The following is a 20,757-nucleotide window of genomic DNA, read 5'->3' on the forward strand; positions in this document are numbered from 1 at the left end:
ATTTTTGTTCTCCAGTACATTCCAGAACATAACACAGAAATTCTGTGCTCCAAAAATGTTGGAATCTTGGCGTTTCAAGTTGTGATAAGGAAATCAGATTCAAATAAAATAATGAGAAGTCAAAAAATACTATAAATATGAAGCATTTTTAATTTTCATTAAAGTTTTACAGGGCTAATAAACAGTTCAGAAGTGCTTTTGAAGAACCTTCTATTGTTGTCCAAAGGGACACCTTCGTATTATTTTTCAAGAGAGGAATTTATTTGATTTCCTTTTAATTTGGACACTGATGTCATCAAAGTTATTTTTATGAATTGAGGAACAAGAAATGCATCTTGACATGAAATGTTTCTCTGAGGGATTTAGAACTTGATTCTGTTGGATGCAGGTGAGATTGCAGCAGCTGCAGAGCATTATTTCCTCCTGTGTTTTCTTCCCACTAGAGGTTTTATCATACTCAATAGAATATAGAAATATCACAGTGTTAATTCTGGATTTGTGTTCCTTCAAATCTGGTTGTTTGGACTGGGCAGTGTTAGTTGTATTGTATGTATGTTATGTAAGTTAAATTGAAGATTATGTCACTTATGCTTTTCTCCTGATTTTTACTCCTCTCTTGGCAAAAGACTGGTTTCTCCAGCAGATTTCTGGATTATGATGGTTCACATAAGGTTTTTTAAGTGTTGTTTTCCTTGTGCCTTGATTGTTTTGACTATACATGTGTATACTTCAAGAGTTTCTACAGAGCAAAGTAGAAATATAACCTTCCTTGTAACTTATCTAAGGTAGTGTTAGCTAATATTGCATGTTAATTGGTTTGAGATCATAAGCAGCCCAACTAATTTATTTAAATAAGGTTTTTATTTCTATTTGCTTACCCATTTGCTAGATGGAAATAATCACCTGAAATGTATATTACCTAATTTAACTGCAGTGTTACCAGACAACCACCTCTTTCAGATCTGCTTGCTATGTCTTGTGACCTTGTTCAGATCCCCATAAACACAATAAAGGTGTGCAGAAGAGTCTGCCTTTGCTGTAGGCAACTGTTGGCCTTATTATCTCACATAATTGACACTAATGCAGAAGTGCCCTTTATTCTACCTGTATAGGTGACTCCCATAACCATATGTTACAGCTATGAATGGTGGTTCCAAACAGAAAATAACTACTGTGTGATCATGCTGTGTTTTGTGGATCTTATAAGTGTGAAATGGTAACTTCTAGTTAATTGGGTGTATCTGGGTAGCAGCAGAACATGGGGCATCTCAGTTTTTCACTGAGAGACCTGTGATGCACCTGCAGTTGTTTTCTCAGTGCAGCCTGTGTGTTTACAAAGCATCATGTTTTATTCCCTTGAGCAGGAATTTTAACAAAGGAGAAAGGACTTGTTTATAACCAAACTTAAGTGAGGTCTTATATCATATTTTTCCTTCCCTGGAAGTCCTGTAACTTTCTGAGGAGGTTTTTGTCCTGAGTGTTTGTTGACCACAGGTTCAGAACACTTTCATGTAGAAATGTGTTAAAACCATTAATCCCACTTCACTGAGCCTTGTTAGAAAGGACATACTGTGGTTAGAGAAGGTGCAGGGAAGAGCACTTAAAGTGTTTAAGGGGATTGAGCAGCTGCCTTAGGAGTAGAGACTAAAGAAGCTGAAACTCTGCTGTGTGGAAAGGAAAAATCTGAGGGAGGATATGGGCAAGATTTGCAAAACCATGAAGGGAGTTGAAAGGATAGACACACAGGTGTAATTCACTAGATGCTGTAATCCAAGAACCAGGTGATGCTAACTGCAGCAAGTATCAAAACCTTGACAAGATGAAAGGAAGCTCTTCTAGAAAAGCAGCTGACCTTGATTTTCTTATGACCACAGGAGGTTAGGGAGGCAGACTGTTTCAGCAGGTTCAGAAAGGGAGCAAACAGCTTCGTGGGCAACAAGTCTATAAATAATTATTAAAGGCAAGGTTTTACCCTGTGATTGTTCGAATACAATAATGGAACATCCTTGGTGTTTTGACAAAATTGTTTTAATTCAATTTCAGAAGAAAAGTCATTAAGTGTATAAAAAACTTGCACATGAAAAATCATGAGAAAACATGAAGGTTTTATTTATTTTTTTATTTATGTTATCTATTTATTATTATTATTATTGTTTCTATCCATAAGCTTATCTTTTCAGTTATGATGTTTTCTTTAATTCTATGGGAGTTGAAATTAGAGCTGAAAATTGAAAAGCCATTGGTATCATTCACATGAAGGTTCCAATGTTGGATGATTGTTATGTCTCTGACAAGCTGATTTGTATAAACTAGTGAACCATCTGCATGGATTTAACCTGACTAAAAGATTGTATTTTTAGTTGTAATTTACAATGTTTTATTGTTTACAAATGTATTTTGCAGGTTTCTAAACTGTGTGCAAATAATGCTATTTATAGCTATCCTTATCCCTCTCAAGGTAAGGGCTATGATTCTATCTCTTTAAGCTTGAGGAAGGCAATATGTAACAGATATTGGTGACAAGTCTTTTGTTATTTTGAAGTACCAAAAGGTATTAAAAATCTGTTACCTGATAGGGCTTGCTTAATCTGATTAGTTTGTTAGATGTGAAGAAAAAATTACAAAATGCTACTATGATAGTGTCTCCTTTTAGAAAGAAAAAAAAAAGATCTTTTAAATACTTAGCGAAGCTTGGAGGTAGTAATAATTTTATACCTAACCAATGAAAGTTGCTTTTTCAGCACGAACTGACATTCTTCTGGTCCATATTATCTATGTGTTGTAACAAGTACAGAGTTCAAAATCTGACTGCAGAGAGAGTAAATCAATCCAACAGAATGCCTGAATGTACTTTGGTTTTGTGTTTCCTTGATAAGTGACTTTAGGAAGTACTGATGAGGCTTGTAGATAGGGTTATAACTTAAGTCATACATGATGGTAAACTGTGGTTTATGTCATTTTTATGGTCATATACTACTAACCTTTTCTGCTTATACAGGAAAAAGTTAATTAATAGTGCTTGGAAGCTCTACTAAAACATGTTGCTGTTTGAAAGAAGGGGGGGAAAAAAAAGGGTAATGAAACAAACAAATGTATTACTCCAGCAGTGTTTTATTATATTTGGTTCTTGCAACATTATTCTTGTTAATAAGAGTACAGTTGTACCACACCTACTAAAAAAAACACCAAACCCAAAAAGCTCTGTGCATTGTGTTTGTTCTCCTTACCTCATCTGAAAGGTGAGAGTAATGAATAGAGCTAACTTGTAGAACCTCAACAGGGACTCAAGGAAGTAGTTAATTGAACTGAGATCTAGCTGGGCATTTGATACTGGGATAATTGATAGGGGTGTGGTATGGTGTGTGTGTGTTCAGTTTTCTGTTCTATAAATGGTTGGTAAGAGTATTCATAGCCTTAATTGTAGAGTGGCAAAACAAATAGTTATTAATCTCCTTTAAGTTGTGTTCTGCATGGGTAGGTTTTTTCCCTTTTTACTTTTTTCTCCTCCCCCTCTTTGTCAGAGCTAAGATAAAATGAATAGGCCATGTGGGGCTCAGTGTTGTGTTTTTGTAGTCAAAGAAGACACTAAGCAGTAGTCTGAAAAAGTTTGCTAAGCAGCATTAGAATCTGCAGAAAATAATTCATGTCTGTCCTTCATTTCTCAGATGTCTGAACATGTTTTCTGTCTCCTAAGATGGTGCTCTAGATGCATGCTTATAGGCTCTACTTGGTAAACTAGTAATGACTGTAACTTTTGTACCTTTTCCACTTGTAATAAAAGTACTGTGTTTTTATGATGACCTTGAAAGTCTATGAAAGACATTGTAGGACTGAGTTCCTGCAATAGCAGGGTAAGTCTCAACCCAGGAGGTCCCTTTCAATCCTAAATTGCTGATTAGAGACTTTTTAAACCTGAGAGGAAAAAAAAAAAAAAACAAAAAAAAAACCCACAGAACAGGATGCTTCAGCCTTCTTTCTAGGACATGTGCAAGGGGTACAGGGCAAAGATCTGAGTTCAAGCTCCAGTGCTGGGTGATTATTTAATATAAATACTGTCTTGTTTATATACAAAGCCAGGAGAGGTAGGGGACAGTGATTTCCAGCAGCTGATATGAAACAAAATAACCCACCAGCATGATTAATCAAAACTGCTAAAGTAATAGTGTGGCCACTGATGCAAGTCCACAGAACATGGGAAGAACATGGTGTTTCAAGTGCCATGAGCATATCTCAACAGCTCTGCAGTACTTAGGTAAGTCAGTACTTCTAGTATGAAATTCCTTGTGACAGCTGTGGGCTTTTACTAGCAATACCTGTTAATCTTCTTGTAACTCTCACAGTGGGTCTGATGGGGAGTGTGCCAAAATCACTCTATGTACCTACCACATACCAAGTTGTTTCCCAATGTTTGGGTAGCCACCACCTCATCCTCATACCAGATAGTCCAAACAAATTCCTCACTTGTCTGTGTGTTTCATTCTGCAAACATTATGATATACTCTTAGAATGTCATACTGAAATCGCCACCATCCACCATTTTAAAAATCAGAGGACATTTTTGTGTTTCATCTAGAGAAGTAGTCTTTCCAGGAAGTTATTCCTTTTTATTCTTCAGTTTCTACAGTAATAGGTGTCTTCACAGAATTTCCTTGCCCCTATTTTGTCTTTGTGTGTTCCTGTACATTTAATGAACTATTTGCTATCTTCCTTGCTTTTAAGCAGCCCTGGTAATAAAAGCATTCTGGTGAGCTCTCTTCTGAATGCTGCAGAAGCCTTTTTTTCATCTTGCACCAAATATCAGTCCCTCTTTCTTCATCACATCTCCATGTTCCTGGCATCATTGTGGGTGTCACTTCTTCCACTCAGATTTAAGAAATTCATCCATACTCTGCAATCCCACCATCAAAATCTCTGTTGGAGGCCACAGCTATTCACAAGTAAGACTGTCTTTATAATGACTCCTTTTGGATTACCTGCTGTGTAATTTTATGTTGCCCCTTCTGTACAAGTGGCTTTACAATTTCTTACAAATATGGTGTGTAATTATTCAAATATTAATTTTGTACTGCTTTATCTGTTTTTAAGAGTGTATCTGGTACCATATCCTAAAATGTTAAGTTTTTCCCAGTTGTTCTTCCACCTATTTTATGCTGTCCCTGGCTTAAAGCAATGAGAAAGCTTGTAGGCCTGAATGTATACATGAACTGTGACATTCATTTAGGGCAGGGGATCTGCTTTGGGACACAGAGCAAATCGCAAGTCCTTTTCTTTCCAAACTGCTCATTAATTTAGAATTTTCGTGTAGCCGCCTTCCCTTTTATTTAGGAGGTGAACTAAATATCAGGAGAAGGATGGGAAAGAAACTTCTAAGATGATCAAGAATCCATTTCTCTCAAAACTAGAGAAGACAATATCTTAACAAATTAGAACTCTGATAAGCTATGAAGAGAATTGAAATTTTTAATTTCTATACATATATAGAAATACTGAACATATATATAGAAATACAGAACATATATATAGCTACTAGAAATCTGTTGGGTTTTTTCCCCATGAATGGCATACTTACCATTTTTCTTTTAGGCCAAAGGTCTCAAATGAGTAATCATATGTATATTTCTCTGTGGTTTTCTTATGGATATCCCATGCACTAACCTTGGAACTTCATATGTTTAATAGTTTTGATGTAATTCTGAACAGCATAATGTCAAAAGGCTGTATTAAAATAAGAGTATTAAATAGAACAAGAAAAATGTTTTTAAACAAGTAGAATGTATATATCGCTGATGCTGACATTCTATACAAACTAACTGTAGAAAATTGGTTTTGAACAATTGCAGAAAATAACTAATATTTTGTGTTATTGAAATGTTATCCCTCCTTTTCAAATAAGCATTTTGTCTGCTTTTATTCTCCAGGTATCTCATCTTCCTTTCTCCTCCTGGAGGGGGAAATTTGTCTTGTATTAATCCTCTCAGTTTATTTTCTTTGCATTGTCTTTTGGTTAATACATTCTTAAGTGTAGTTGTCTGGATATGGAACTATATAGTTTGTATCTTGCTTGTATCTATCACCTATGCAGAACTCCATTAATCACTTCTAGTAAGCATGACTCTACATCTCCTACACTGATTAATACTTGAGGTTTTCTTGAAACTGCAGTTGCTTTCCTATAGTTTCACAGTTAAACATTGTTGTAATCACATACTCAAGGATCCTAGCCAGACGCTGTAAGTTACCTTAGTTTTCTTTTTGGTAAACCTGCTAGAGCAATGCAGTTTATATCTTTTTTTTTTTTTTTTTCTTCTAAAGAAGTCACAAGTATACATTTTCTCTTCCTTACTTACAGAATAAGATGAGCTAGATGTATTAATCTGAATGCAGTGAAGGCTTACATTTTAAATCTGAAGTCCTTTAAGATCTAGAACCAGGAAGTCTAAGCTCTATTTTGTTTGCTTGAAATGAAACAAGGAACAAGAGAAGAATTTATTTCTACCCAATGCTGACATCTCTGCTCAGAAGCAGTGAATTATCATGTAACCCCATCTGTGCTTCTGAACTACCAGGGTGTCCTGGTTTCCCTGGGGTGGAATCAGAGAATCAATTTTCTGTTTAGAAAAGCTGCATTTTTGAGAAGCCTGCAGCACCTGATATGGTGGGAACAAAGTTGATAAGACACTTGTTTTAGTTTGTGGCCAGCCATGGTATGCAGGTGCCCATGGTGAGCAAGGCTGTTAGCAGTTTCTAGTTAGCCAGATGCTAAAGCTAGGAGGAGGGCAAGCCAGGGCAGCTGGCCCACAGGTGTATTCCATATCATAAATGTCATGCTCACTATAAATTGGGAAGTTTGCTGAGGATGGGGCTCCTCAATGGCTGCCAGCCCTGGAGAGGCTCACCCATTGTTCTGCTCCCAAGGCTTACTCTGCTGTTCGTTGTGACCATCATGCAGTGTTCGACATCCAGCATTCACTACTGGGAGTGCACAGCGTGCGAACACTATATGGGTTGAGTATACCTCTGTATTCTGTATTAGCATTAGTACTAATATTAGGGTTTTTATTTATTAAATCTCTTTCCATTTCAACCCACAGGTTTCCTTTCCTTTTCCTGATTCCCCTTCAGGCTGGGGAGGGGTCACTGGGTGATAGAACAACTGGTTAGTGTTCAGCCCTGGATGTGGGCTAAACAGACACAGGGAAACCAAAACTGGACAGGAATAGTAGCATGGATAGGTAATTGCTCAAAGAGATGTGGTGGCCCTAACTGGTGAGGGGGGGGAGAGCATCTCTGCTCCTCCTAGGACACTAGTCCTGTGTTGATGCTGTCATACAGTAAGTTTCCTGTGTTTTCCTCCTCGTATAAATGCTCTTCTTCAGGGCCTTGTCCTTTATTGAACCTTCAGTGATTTAATTGAAGTTATTAAGTGTCTCTCACTGTGTATGTTTATGTTAAAGCCCTCTTGGGAGCCTTGAATAATACATTGAATGTTTTGCGAAGGGAAATTGAATCTTCTTCATTTCATTCGAAGGCTGTGTTAAATAAATGCAAGAGGATCAAGATGTTTGGAGCAGTGACCTGTTACACTTTCATTTGTCCCATTATCCTATTAATCTAGTAGGAATGACTGAACATCAGCCAATCAAAAGTGCATGTTTAGGGAAGAAAATCTATCATTTAATGTATCATCTCTCTTTCTACACTGTAGTTCTATCAATTTTGGAAGGTTGGTTCTTTTCTTGGTAAGCCATAGCAAAGCTTGATCAATTTGCAGTTAATGTAATTTGTCCTTTCTCTGTGGTAAGAGTTGTTGGTTCCCACCCATGCATGATTATAAACTGAGATTTTGGGGTTTGTGTGCTATGAATGGAGAAATGTACCAAATTCCATTACAGAACTGTCACATCTGGATTTGAATATTTGGAAGCCTTAATGAATCTTCTTTCTGCAGAAGAGGGGCCTGCTGCTTAATGTTGCTCCTGTAGAAGTTTTTGAATAAAGTTCTGGAGATTGTGTGTATCCAGAGTAGCTATAGCCAGTACCAGAGATCACTGAGCATGGGAATCATAATTTAGGTTGGAAGGTATGTCTGGAGGTCTAGTCCCACCCCTGCCCAGGGTAGATCATACTAGTTTTGGGTGCTTAGGGCCTGAACACTTGAGTTTTGAATGTTTCCAAGGATGGAGATTCCACATCCTATCTGGGCAACCTTTTCCAGTGTTTGACCACCCTCATGGTAATAGGTTTTTTCCAGGTATCTAATCAGATTTCCCTTTGTTGGCCTTTGTGTCCATTGCCTTTCATACTATCACTGCACTTCCAAAAAGAGTGTAGCTCCTTCTTTATACCATCCCGTTAGATAGCTGAAGACAGCAATAAGATCTCCCCTCAGCTGTCTCTTGAGATACAGGATGTCAGAGAAGCTCTTCACCTGCATTCTTTCCATCTTCGCCTGAGTGTGGATTTTGGGTGATGGCATGTAAATATCCCTTCACACCTACTCAAATCTTGAGCCTATTTTGTAAATCTGGGTGCAGAGGGTGTTCTGTGGAACAGAAACAGTGATTCCCAGGACAGTGCTTGGATACTGAATGTAAATCCTATGTTCTTGACTCAGATTAGATCTTGAAATCTGCAAAGGCTGGAGGGAAGACAGAAGAGGTTCCTCCCTCTGAATTATTTTGTATCTGTGAAACAGCTGAGAAAGCACTTGTGAAAGAATCCATTGCAGAGGAGGCAGTTTGAGGGATGGAATAACAACCAAAAAAGAAGGGACAGGATTAGTGAAAATGAAGGTGTTGGTAGTAGAAGGGCATGACCAAAGTTAAGTATAGATGATACAAATGCAAAGAGCAAACTGGAACTACTGTATGGTGGGCAAATGGTCACAGAAATCACTGTATACATCTTAACAGGCTTGGGCTTTCGTGGATCTAAGTCATAATGGAGCAGAAAACTACTTTTTGGTTTTTAACTCCACGGTAATTTATTTGTGGAGACAAGATAAGGGTAAAAAAATTAATGCAAATATTGCAAGAGAGGAGCCATGGAAACCATTGAGTTGTGTTTCTCTAGAGTAGCGGGGAAGATTACTGGTAGAAGGGGAGGAGTCATTTGCTTTTCAGCCACTGCTTTGAATAATGAAATATTTCTTCCCTGGGAGAAGAAAAGCTGAAACAATAGAGCTGTGTTTATAGATAAATGGTCATTTGTCCAGACTCTGATTTCTGGTTCATCAATACCTCTTTGTGCGAGGTACTTCCCTGAAATATGCCTTTGTTTCAAATGGAATGCAACCAGGGGCGTATAGTGCAAGGAGTCTCCGTTGGACGGGCTTAAACAAACAATAAGACAGTGCAAAGGCTGAAATTAAAATGTACATATTTTTTTCTGTGCCATGTTCTATTCATTACCTGATTAAAGCACAAGGCTAAACAACATGACTTGAAGCTTCCAACCGGATGAGTTGTACGTCTGTACAGCAATGTTTGATGTTTTTTAAAACAAAATGCCACATCATTCAAAAGGCAATTGCCAAGCTTTTCATACTGTTTGTTTGAGGTTCTAAATGATGGAAATAACCAGCAAAGCTCTCTAACTTGTGTCTGTTCACAAGGACAAACGCCAACTTTTTCCTCTTTTCCCAGACCACTGAGCCCAGTGATGTGGTGTTACACTTGGAGGGAATGTGACAGGTGGTAACTGAGATGGCTTTAGGTTGCTTTCAGTGTAATATGTCTATGGTCTCAAAATGACATCTGCTTGCCCAGAGGCTGCACTAATTTATTTTCTTCTCTCCATGCCCCAGTATTGTTTGTTGGAAGCAATTAAGAGCTAGGAATATTTATTTATACATTGTTGGTGGTCATGTCCCTGTTGTGATGCCAGTGTGTGTTAAGGCTCCCTTTCTCTGTCACAGAACTACAGTGTGGCCTAGTCAGAGCAGGAATTTAGGATTGGTAGTTTAATGGTGTACAGGATATGCCTCTAGTTTTTTGGTGTACTTTTTTTTTTCTTTCCATAGTGGCATGTTGACCTTGGCTGGTACTCTGACTTTGCTTGTTCGATTCTTTTCGAAAGCCCCATCTAGTGGTAAGAACTCCCGAGAAGACTTCGGAATAGAGTTCTGTTTCTGCTAGAGTGCTTGCTTTCTGGGGTAAATCTGTGTCTCTTGTTCTTCCTTTGCTAAAAATAATCCTCAAGGGCATTTCCCCAGATTCCTCTCCAGCCTACTTCACATTTGGAAACTACTTGGCTGCATCCCACCTCTGTGTTGCTTATTTTTGCCAGAAGCTGAAGTCAAATGGAACAATCACCAAGAAGTGATCGATGATTCTATAAGTATAAAAGATGATTGCTGTATTATAGTCAGATAAACGGGTGCTACTGTACCAATTGGACCATGTATTTGATTAGTCTGCAACAGGGCTAGATGGAGGAGGGCTGCTCTTCTGTCAAAGATTTGGATTTTTGGAGTGAAGTGATTTACATGTACTTTTGGTACAACGAAGTAGTAAATAAGCTGCAAGGATATTGTGATCTCCCCAGCAAAAAGACACATACCAGAAGGGTGGCTTCCAAGGAACAATGTGTGCACAGTTGAGAAGCAGGGTGTGAAATAAGGACAAGGATAGCAGTCAAGGGAGAGGCAGCTTCTGCCTATTGTGAAAGCAACAAGTGCTGTGGGATAGAGGGGTAGAAATAACCCAGAACCACAAAGGAAGGAACTATGTGAATGACAGATCATGGAGAATATGAATGTGAAGTCGGTGAATTAAAAGTAGCTGAATACAACAGTGCTTGTGCATGGAGACATCATTGAGAAGTCAGGACAAGCCAACAAAGAATTTGTGAAATGACCTGTGCGTGTTCGTGACAAGGTTGGCAATAGTTGCTTTATTGTATACATATGACAGCCTGGTTTCAACAGTATGGATGTTGTTATGTCTGCACAAGTAATTGATTTGTTCTGGTCACCAAGCAAAAGATAAATACATCTGGCCCAATGAAATGAGCAATATTTTTATTTTGACTCCCTAAATACAAATATTAGGAGTTTTCTAACAAAACAGAAGAAATGTTTATGAACAACTAAACTTCATTATCATTGACAAGCACAGTGATGAACAGATGGTGTCACACCTTGCTGTCTTGCCTGGATCAAATACTTCCTCTGACTAATGGGTTGTTAAAAATCTATTTCTCCCTCCGAGAATAACATGAACTTCCCTTCTCATCACCATATCATAGAGTACAGAGATGTCTTTCAGTTTCCTTAAAAATATCAAGGAAAAAAGTGTTTTCTGATGATCAGTGTGTATGCAAATATGTAAGTGCAACATCTTAACAGATAAATCATGAAAGACTTGTCAGTATGACCTGACTTGAGAGTATTTGGAGAGGAAAATATGAGCTTGAGCTTCTTTAAATAGGAAGGGGTTTGAAATCCTGCCTTTTTGACCCAGGAAAATGGCCCATAATTACTAAGATTAAAATAAGAGCTTTAACATTGTTCATTCTAGAAATATTTTCAGCCTAACCTGCATTCAGTTTTGAACCAACTAATGCCATGTTTCTGGTATAATCAAGAATCAACACTGAAAGAAAAATGTTGCTGTGTTCTAATTACTGTGCTGCACACAATACATCTGAAATGTAGGGAGCCAAAACACTCCTCAGTTTTATGCTTATCTATCACAGCTATTTGTGACAGCAAAAGTATAATGCAAAGGTGTAATATATATTAACTTAGACACAGGATTCATTGTTAGCATAAAGACTTCACTGGGTTCTGTTGTAATACTGGAAAATTTTATTGCCGTATGTCTTCCAGGCACAGATATGAAAAAGGATGAGAGACAGCTGTAGGTACCTCCATCCACTGGAGTAAGGTGCAGTTATCTTTCAAATACATAGCAAGAGAAAGATTATTAACAGGCCATTTTCTATCTGCTGTGGGATTAAAAATCTCAAATGTTTTCTTAAAACATAAAAGAGGATGTATCCTCACAGCATGAAACTTCGAGCTATCACCAGATCTTAATTCTAATGGCTTAGCCGTTAGAAAGGATCACTCCTTTCTTGCCAGAACAGATGGGACAGAGGCAAAAAGTGCTTGAATAAGTCAGGTCAAGTCAGCAAAGCAGGTAACGAAACTGTCTTTACAATATGTGACATGTAAGGCCACGATATTGATAGTGACTCAGAAATTCTTTTGCAACCCATGATGCAGTGTGTTGATTAGAAATAACCCTCAAAAACTTGACTCCAAATTATAATTAGGTGTAAATTACCACATAAACCTTAAGGCATCTGTGAAACAGTGTGCAAGTGTGATTAATATGGTGATTGTGTAGTGAACTGCAACTGTGAATTCTAGACAGGAGTTGCTGAAATGCTTTTAAGTTGCATAGTAAGCACATGTGAAATTAAACTTTTATGTTACCTGTCACATCTGGTTTATAATGTGTGGTTGTAGCTTGTGTTGATCAAACCATGTACATGGAGTTGAGCAAGTAGTGCAAACAGTAAGAACGCATTGCTGTCTGTTAAGTGTCAGCGATGAGATTCTTGCAGAGCAAGTGTCCTGCTTCTGCTTAGCTGGAAACATTTGCAGATAGTACTCCTATATCTTGTGTGCCTAGTGCAATTAAATACAGTCAGTGTTAGGGATGCTCTGAACAAATCTCTGCGTAGTAGTAGTTGACTCTGCTTTAAAATTATTGCAAGTTTTGTTAGGTCACTAAACTTTCTAAGTGCAGGAAATGGAATTTTAACTCACTCTTGCATTATTGACCATTAATAATTTTTTTGTCTAATGGGTGATTTTAAAAAGGACTCTGTGTGAAAACAGACAGTAACTCTTGGGCTGGGATCTTTAAGGCTGCTTACCACAGCAGCAAAGACCTGTAAACCCTCTGGTCCCAGGCTGTAGGTAGAAGTATAAATGAAAGTCTGTGCTTGGTTTGCCCTCTGACAGTCACATAAATTTCCATCATTCCAGGTTTCAAAAGAAATTTTAAAATATTAGTATATTATGATAATATGTTTAAAAAGAATTAACATTTTTCCAGTGAGAATCTGTTCTATGTTAAACCTTCTGAACATCTCAACATCCTCAGCAACTCGTCTCATATATAGATATTTATGTTGTCTTCTGATATGGGCTTCAAACCTCTACAATGTAGTTTCACTACGGTTCTAAGTAAACTTTAAAACAGTGTTAACAGACTAGAATATATCTAAATTTGTTAATTGCAGTATGGCACCTATCCCATCTAACAGGTCTTTGGATAGCCATGTGATGGAAAGAAGGTTTTATTATGAATCTGGAAGCATGTGGGCTCTGTCTAGTACAGAGGATTTATCACCTCCAGCTCTGGGCTGACAGTAGCATCACAATTGTTTTACAAGAAGGGTATTAAAGCTTTTCACTTTGGGTGTAGCTCTGATGGAAAAAAAAAGTGACCATAAAGGTCTGTTGAAATTTTGGCAAATTTGTATTGTATATTTGTTGTGCATATTGTAGAGAGGAATTGTACAACAGGACACAATTTCTCTTCCAGCAGACTTAGGCAACAAAATTCAGCCAGACTACATTTATGTTCACTCTCATGTCCTTTCAGTAATGATCTGCCAAGCACAGTCCTCAGAGGATGGTTTTTGATCATTAACATACAGTTGCCAGAAAGTACCACTACCCAGGAAATTTACTTTGGCTCGGGAAACAACAAACTCTGTTTCTTGATGCTGTAGGTGATGTGATTTACTCTTCAGGAAAACATTCCACTCAGCAGAGCCAAGATGTTTTTAAACAGACAACTTATTTCGAAAGAAATACTTAAGCAAGAGGCATCAACTGTTCTGACTATAGAGGGTAGGATTGATAATAAAGACAAAAAAGCCATCTTTTATTTGTGTGTGTGCAATGTGTAGCACCACCAACACTTGGCTGATGGCATTAGCAACATAAATTACATCCCAGTGCATCTGATATCATGACAGTATATGCCATGAAAGGAAACACAGAATGAAAATCTACGGACTGAAACAGGGAAGACAAAAGCACAGTAAGCAAAACCCGCTGTGGAAATACATTATACCTAGAACATTGCTGAGGCAGGAACAATGCAAGTAAAGTTTTAAGTACATGAACGTTGCCAAAAAATACTACCAATTCCTATTTCAAAATTGCAACATCCTACTAGATGAAGCCTTTAGTAAATAGTGACACCATTAGAAAAAATGAATGCTAAAAGTTGGAAGATATAATATGACACTTTTTGAAAATTGCATCTAAAGGCCAGTGTTATGTAGTGTTGCAATGTCAATGTGCTAGAAAAGTAATTAATTTATATATCAGCTATATGAGATGGGAAGCTACAGTTAATGCTCTGACATTCCTGTTGTAGACTAATCCCTTGAGTTTTAGAAGTTTTATTTACCTGGTCAAGTTTGAGCTCATTTAGGGCTTGTAGCAATGCAGATTAGCCCGGAAAATCAAGGAACCATACTGGTATTCTGCTCTTCATACACCATAAAAAAAAAAAAACACAAAAAAACCAAAAAAAACCAAAACAAAACAAAAAAAACACACAAAAAAACCCCAAAAAACCCCACACAAAACAACCCAACCAAACAAAAACCCCCAAGACCCAACCAAACAAAACAATGAAACAAAAAAAAAAACCCCAGGCAAAAACCTGCTCAGTAAAGCAGAATCACTTGTTCTAGCTAACATTTCATATAGTTGCAGATTCTGACCAGGTTAAAGACTAAATAAAAACAAGTCATTTATTTAAGGCTTCGTGTGTCAACAAGGTAGAGGTGGAGTAATGATAGTTGCTCTCTTCAGTTCTCTGTCTGCAAGTCAATTTTGTGCAGTTTCGCATTTTGGTTGAGTTTATGTTCATCTCTGAGGTAGTTTGCAATACAGGACTGATGCTTGTGATGTGGTGGTTGATGAATAACCCAATTTGCCAATCATAGTAGTATTGATGCTTTCTTTTTCTGTTTGTTCTTTCTTGGATTGTTCTGTGGAATAGCTGTCAAAAGTTTTCTTTATTTTCCATAATGCTGCTAATCTTCTATTAGAAGGGAGGGATGTGACACATTCTCTTGAGTCTGGTTGCTTTATGATGCAGCTAAGCTAAAAGAAATGTTGACTGTCCACTGATCTGACTATCTAAGCTGATAGCTTTTAGAAGAGCACGCTTACTGGCAAAGATCCTCCCAAATGTGATTTTAGTGATGGTTTTCTTCAGACTGATATAAAAAAAACCCATTTATTGATATTTCAGAGAGAGTTGTTACAAAATATATTTATACATTTCCATTCAAAAATGGATGAGCCTCCAGAAATACCTCAGAATTAGCTGCCATATAATGCACTGAAAACACTTGTGCACAAAACATGTGCTAAGCAAGAAAGCAGGGTTTGTGCTGGAAGAAATTATATGGGAACAAAAATATCTCCTGCAGTAGTTTCAGTTTCTGCTTCTGTACCTGAATACCTCATCAGATATGTGAGATTTTGCATGTGTATCATTGTATGCAAATTGTTTAATTTCCTAATTTGCAAAGTATTTACATGTAGTAGTCTGTAGATTTAATCTAATGAAGATGGGACACATCCTAGGTAGATTAATATTCCTTTTTACATGTGGGGCAGAACTTGCATGTGGCCCCATTATAAAGCTTCACATAAGGAAAGAGCTTTTTGCTTGCTCAATCATCTTATTCTGGTATTTCCCAGTCTGTGTAAATTCACGTAGGTGACAGGTTTGCCGAACAGAAGACTCTACCCCTGCCATGAGCCTTACCTCACTTATATATTTAGCCAACAAAATTAAGGTAGTAATTTTGATTGGTATAGCTCTTTGGACAAGTACCTGTATATCTTGTTCCCAAGAGCCTGTTAGCCATATGAGGTACTGCCTCAGAAGTGCACAGCAATTATCAGGGAGAACACAAATGTTATTTATAAACTTTACTAGGTTCAACCTAAGGATTTTTGGCAGGATGAGCTGGCTAAGTTTTTAGGAAGGTACTTCCCTCCTTGCAGTAATTTCAGGAACAGAACACTGAAATGGATTTATCGATGTAAGATTATACATTACACAGTGTTTTCAGCATGTAATTCTCCAGATAAGTTGTAGATCCATGGTCATTATGCCTTTGGCATGAGATGCTTGCATGTGTTTATATATCTATACACACGTATGCAAGTGTTTTATGATCTTTCATGTTCTTTTTCAGAATCACTTTAATTGGAGTTGGTAATACCTTGGTATAAATGAAGAAAATGTCTTCATCTGTTCTTCTCCTGCAAGGCAGATCAGCTGTGAGGGAAACACTGTGAAATGTGTTTACAGAAAGCTATCGTGCAGAACTCTCAAATGTAAAGCATTTTCCATGGGTATTTTTTTCCTATTCCTATGCAATTTTGCTCTTTTTGTTATACTCAGGATATCTCTGTGCCACATGCTTTTTACTTGGTCTGGTTTTTCTTTGCTCTTCTTCTGATTCTACCTGTCTTGCTCTTACCTGATTCCATTTTAACTTGTTTTATTTATGATTCCTTTGTCAGTTGCAAATTATAAATATATAAGTAAGCATTAATATATATATTTTTTTTTTTAGGAAGATAGTCTTAACTGAGAGGTAGATATGGACCCAAATGTAATCAATCTTTCTCTCCTCTTCGTTCTGAAACATTCTGGTGAAATGAGGATGAGAATTTAAGCACAGAGCCATGAAATTGATAGTGACTTTTTCTTTGTGAGATACCAAAAGGACCTCAGTGAGGCTTAAATACAGGCTTAACTCTGTCTCTCTGCACAGGGGCAAACGTCCTGCCTGTAATCCATTGTTTTAAACATTACCTCTTTAGACTTGGCGGGGGAAGGAAAGGGTTGTGGATATGTGATACTGTGTAAGGAATCTTACAGTAACAAGCTCATGTGATGTGAGCCGTGCTGAGCATTCGGATTTCCTGTACAATATTCAAGGACATCAGGCACTGGGTACCACATAACTTGCTCTGGGTTTTAAATAACCCTCCAAGTCATCTAGTCTGCTAGTCATCTGTATAGAGAAACTCACTTTGAATCCCAAGGCAGGTCTGAACAAATATTTCTGTTATTATTAATGGTATAATAATAAATGCTTGGTCAAGATGATTCCCTTCTTAATCTTCATGCTTGACATACATACTCCTAGGCAAAAAATCAGTGGATGGTGTCATAGCCTGATATCTGCCTTGGCAATCAATGCCATACTAATCTAGTCACAGTGGCTGGGCTGGGTTCTCCTGCAGACAGGCCTGGAAATGTCAGTGCACTGATAAGCATCTATGCTAGATGCATATCTCACTAGGGTATCATCAGTTTAAGAGGCATTAGCTTTTGCCTACATGTGGATCACTGGATTCACAAGTATACTTTGGAAGTCATTTGTGTGTGTGACAAAGTATCGTGAGGGCTTGGAGAGCATAATCTAAGATTGACTATTTATTCTCTGCATGAATACTGGAGGGGACAAAAAAAGCTTAATATATGCATAATTTCTTTCCAGCAAAGAATAGTTTTCTGGGGAGTGGGGTATAAATTATGCATCAAAATTAAAATAGCAATACCACTGACCATCACTGCTCCATCACAGTAGTTTAAGTAATCTATAAGAAGTTATAGGAAGCTTTCAAAAAATATTATTTCGTAGTATGTTTTCCCTGGGAAGAATAGCAACTTCCTTGCCTTCCTTGATGCAGGAAGTTGGCTGCTGTCTATCTTGAGATCCATCTTGAAAAGATGGAAGTAGTGAACTGCGGACCTCTGAAGCAGAGTGTTCCAAAAGCCATATATTAAAAGAGAGCACTATCTGAATTTTGGCTCGGGACGTAAGTGTGCTGTCCTCTTACTGTGTAACTCGTGAACTTTGGGTCTGATAAAATTACTCTTGGACTTTATTTCAGTGCATGTACTAGGTCAAACTCTGTTAAGTCTGTGCTATTCCACTGGTAGATAAGCTAGGGATCTTCCTGCTTATTGAATGTCTGTAGCTGCTAAATGAAGCTCAGATGCCTGCAAAGGCTTATCATGGGATGAGTATGAATTATCGTTAAGTCATATCTTGTTAATAAGTGAATGTATCAGGTTGGACATTAGGAAGAGTTTCTTTTCAGAAAGGGTTATTAGACATTGGAAGGGGCTGCCCAGGGACATGGTGGAGTCACCATCTCTGGATGTGTTTAAGAAAAGACTGGACATGGCACTTAGTGCCATGGTCTAGTCGACAGGGTGGTGTCAGGGCAATGGTTGGACCCGATGATCCCTGAGGTCTCTTCCAACCTGGTTGATTCTGTGATTCTGTGATTCTGTATCCTAAATGCTGTATGTTAAATGTACATGAATAATAAAAACATTACAGAACACAATACTGGGGGAGGGGGCACTTTATATCATATTTTAAATGGTCAGAGGTGTAACTGATGACAACTGGTAAGATTAAAACAAACCAACCCATTGTCTCTACCTATCTTGGTTCACAAGAATGAAAGGAAGTTGTTGTGGGTCCACCTTAACCAGGTGGACAAGTCGGGTAAAAGGCTGCTTTGGCTCACCACAAGAGCATGAAACAGCTGAGTGAATGTGGTTCTGTAAATAGAAGTAAAACAATAGGTGAGCACAACCTTCAAATGACTGGGCTTCAAGGAAGTAAACTAACAAAGATTTTAGTTACAGGGATTACTGTAGAATTCAATCTGTAAATTTTTTTACTCTTCCTGACTTAGGAGAAATCTGAAAATGGTGGTTTTTGAGAATCCTATACAACTTTTGTAAGGCAAAGTGGTTTGATTCAAAGAAATTAATATGAGTATAACATGAGTGAGAATCCTTAGCATTACATATTCCCAGTGTATATCTGTTGATGCGGTGCTTTGCTACAAATGTTTTTAAAAAGCATTGGACTTGGAAGTTTAATTATGTATTGAGTTAGTACTCACATATTTATTAAAATGTGTGCCAAGTTTGAGGCTGCCTGAAGTTTCCACAACAGAAAAGTGATCCTAACAATGAGTAAGTCAAGGTAATTAGAGTAATGTGATAAATCAGGCTAACTGTAGCAGAGACTCTATCCAGCATGCTGCCATTTGCTTAGTCATTGCAGTCTTTTGTCAGAGAAGTACATGATCCGTATCAGGACTTTTCAAGTGAAACTGAACTCTGTCATAAGTACCTTGTTCACATTGCTGAGTTAGCCTTACTGGTTTTATATTGGCTCTTTGGTTCACCTCTCTGTGAAACTGGAGTCTATGAAATAATTTTAGAAACTGCTCCAGCAATATATTTTTTGAAAGCATTTCACAATAATTGTACTTACCTACTCCCCCAATCTCCCCCCAAAAAAAAGTTACTGCACTGCAATTATGAGTTAGGAAAGTCTTAATGCATTTGTGATAGCAGCTACGTTATAATGCATAATCTGTATTGCTAACTCTGTGTACTTCTGTGTACGTAAATGGTCAGTAAAATCGACAAATTGGTAGCTTAAGGTCAAAAGGCTCCGGTCAGAACTCAGAAGATATAGTTCCAGTTCCTTCCTTTGCCAAATATTTGTGACCTCATTCAGATTACTTGTCTTTTGCTCTCTCAACTGAGTGCCTTTGAAATGAACATAAAACCACTTCTTTCTTCCCAAAACTTTATCCACCCATCTTTGAGGCATAAAAGATAACTACTGATTTTAAAGGTTCTCCTTAGTGGGGTTGGGAAGGAGTGTCATCAACTTTGCGGTGTCACTCAGAAAAGCTATGGAGGAGAAAACTGCAAAGGGCTCAGTTCAAAAGTAGAGATTGTATCATTATCTGCGCATTGAATAGAGATTCTTGTCAGTGTATGACATCAAGAAGAGATCCTTATACAAAGAAGTCTACATAAACTTTATTGAATTGACCTTTTCAATATCTGCTTTCAACCTTAGAAGATAGTTTTAGATATGCAACTACTTCATATTCTGACTACTAAATGGCATTTGTTTAAAAGGAGGTTCCACTTAAATTTGAGGAAAAACTTCTTTACTGTAAGGGTGACTGAACACTGGAACAGGCTGCCCAGAGAGGTTGTGGAGTCTCCTTCTCTGGAGACATTCAAAACCCGCCTGGACGCGTTCCTGTGTGATATGGTCTAGGCAATCCTGCCCCGGCAGGGGGATTGGACTAGATGATCTTTCGAGGTCCCTTCCAATCCCTAACATTCTGTGATTCTGTGATTCTGTGAAAAGGTAAGGTGACCAAAACTGGCAATCCAGCGTTTTAGAAGTTCTTTTATTGGGAAGAAACTTTGTTATAATGTTATATCTCAAATTTCTCTGTTTAACTATACAGTTAGGGAACTAACTAATTTGTTTTAACCATATTTAAAATCTGGGTTGGGAATGTGGTCAAAGATCTTCTTTTAAGCTAAGTCAGACAATGGTGATCTTCTGTGGTATTAGAAAACCATCTATGTGCTGGAATGCTTTAAGATAATTTGACTTTTTTTTACTCATGCCCTATACAGAGCCACTACTGACCTTGTAGCAGCTTTTTCTGATGTGTTAAGCACCAGTGAGGCCACACCTGGGGTACTGTGTCCAGTTGTGGGCTCCTCAGTACAAGAGAAATGTGGACATACAGGAGAGAGTGCAGTGAAGGGCTGCAGAGATGAGTAAGGAACTGCACCAACTCTCCTGTAAGGAAAGGCTGAGAGAGCTGTGGCTGTT

Source organism: Nyctibius grandis, chromosome 6, assembly GCF_013368605.1.
Source record: "Nyctibius grandis isolate bNycGra1 chromosome 6, bNycGra1.pri, whole genome shotgun sequence".
Lineage (NCBI taxonomy): Eukaryota > Metazoa > Chordata > Aves > Nyctibiiformes > Nyctibiidae > Nyctibius > Nyctibius grandis.